Below are 2,321 nucleotides of genomic sequence, written 5' to 3'. Positions count from 1 at the left end.
TGTTTTTTTTTATTATTTTTTTTTTTTTTTTTTTTTTTTTGAGAGGGAGTCTTGGTCTGTTGCCCTGGCTGGAGTGCAGTGACGCGATCTCTGCTCACTGCAAGCTCCGCCTCCTGGGTTCACACCATTCTCCTGCCTCAGCCTCCCAAGTACCTGGGACTACAGGCACCCGCCACCACGCCTGGCTAAATTTTTTGTATATTTAGTAGAGACGTGGTTTCACCGTGTTAGCCAGGATGGTCTCGATCTCCTGACCTCATGATCCACACGCCTCAGCCTCCCAAAGTGCTGGGATTACAGGCGTGACCCACTGTGCCCAGCCTTTAAAGGAGCATGTGGACTGAAGCCCCTGCAAGACGAACATAAAATGTTAAAGTATCTGTTTCTTTCTGTGCTTAAATCAGAGACACCTACTATTGTCAATTCAGGATAGTGACCTCAAGTCACTGGAGTTATGTCACTGAAAGTGACCCTGAGAGAGAATCTTGCACACTTCCACCAAGTGTTTTTCATAAGTTGGATGAAATGTATTTTTTAAATTTACATTTCAAATCAAAGGAAATATATAAAGTCAATAAAATGCAGTTAAATCAATAGCAATATATATTTTTATTGTACAATAATCTGTATTTATTCATTCACTCATTTTCCAACCTGCTTATTCCAATTCAGAATGGCGAGGGGTCAGAGCTTCTCCCCCCTTGGACAGGATGCCATTCCCTCCCAGGGCACACTCACACACACATCATCACTCACTCAGACTGGGACCATGTAGACATGTCAATGCACCTAACATGCACATGTTTGGGATGGAGAAGGAAGCCGGAGAAAACCTATGCAGACATAAAGAGAATGTGCAAACTCTACACAGACAGAGGCCCAGGCTGAGAATTGACTTTTTTTCCTCCTCTAATTTGAGAATTGGACAGTCTTTCTATTATTTTAGTGGCTACAACAGAAGCTTTTAACACGCATATTAAGAGTAATTATGTCAAAATCAAATCTATACTTTTGCATTGCACCAGAGGTAAAACCATAGAGTTTTTTTAAACATGTATCTATTCTTCCTTTTCCCCTGGTATTTAATATCAAGACTTCTATCTACTGATAAAACAAGAATGCTTTAAATATTAAAATTTTTTACATTATATGACATTATTTTGCAATTCTTATCATTCAGTATTCCTTCTATTTTAGAAATTCTTTATTGGTTAATGTTGGTTATTTTGAGGTTCTTTTCTTATGCAAATATATATACAGATTTGCTAGTTTCTTCTTTCACTCTTTGTGTCTTTTTTTAAAATTTCAATTTGAGAGTAGGTGCGGTTTATTAACTGACCAGCTTAGAAAAATAATCATGGTAGACACTTAATTCAGTCTTCTAAGTAGCCTGTTGATCTGCTCCTCCCTGTTGCCAGCATCTCCACCTTCTATGAAATGGGTGATCTTTTTCTTCATTCTGCCTAATGGAAAAGATAATTTGAAGGGCCACAGGAAATTATTTGCTTCTTTGAAGTGTTTTCCAACAGTATAGATTTCATGAATCAGATCCGCCTTCCAGATGATGCCATATTTATCAAGAGATCGAGCATTCTAAGTGTTATTCGTCAATGCAATTCTCTTCTTACTGATTTTGCCATAAGCATGCTTGTAGATTAGTTCCTTTATTGACTTCAGATTTGGGTACCCCCATGCAATATACATTTCTACTATTTTCAGTGTGTTCAATAAAGCCTTGTTGAACTTCACAAAGGTTCCATTGAAGACTTGACAAAGGCAAAGAAGCTGCAACACCCTTTAGACCTTAGGACTCACACCACTGATAGCTGTGATCCTGATGACAAATGCCAATTTGGAGGTACAAAGAAGTTGCCAGCTTTTCTTGCCATCCTCACCATTTGAATTTCATTTCTGTATGTCTGCCTACATTCCTTGTGATGGTGTTTCACTTTTTCATAGATAAGCTTCCTCCTTGCCTTTTGAAGTATATTTTGGGCAAACTTCTTTCTCAGGCATTTGATCTTCAGCTCTGCAAAATTTCTTCGCTTTCTCTGAAGGGTTTCTGGCACAGCAGGCACCTTCCTCTTCTTTTCAACACTCTCCATGATTCCAGTTGGAAAGAGCATCTTCATTTTTTAATGTTTGCTCTTTTTTTTTTTTTTTCTTGAAAGATCATCGTATTGGCATTTAATTCCAGCTTAAGGCCATAATTGGGGTATCTGTCCCATAATGACTGTAGCTCCCATCTGATTTCCAGTTTGTCTGGCCTCCCATGCCTGCCCCAATGCTGGGCATCTGACAATAGCAGATAAGTCAAGGCA

The 2,321-nt window shown here is 38.8% G+C and overlaps 1 pseudogene; it reads right to left on the bottom strand.

Annotated features, from left to right (window-relative positions):
* Window positions 1-1,368: 1,368 nt before the first annotated feature.
* Window positions 1,369-2,105, bottom strand: LOC108519955 (60S ribosomal protein L7 pseudogene; annotated as a pseudogene).
* Window positions 2,106-2,321: the final 216 nt, after the last annotated feature.

Source organism: Rhinopithecus bieti, unplaced genomic scaffold (assembly GCF_001698545.2).
Source record: "Rhinopithecus bieti isolate Rb0 unplaced genomic scaffold, ASM169854v2 scaffold_47225, whole genome shotgun sequence".
In the NCBI taxonomy this organism is placed as follows: Eukaryota; Metazoa; Chordata; class Mammalia; order Primates; family Cercopithecidae; genus Rhinopithecus; species Rhinopithecus bieti.
This window is presented reverse-complemented; position numbering and strand designations above follow the sequence as displayed.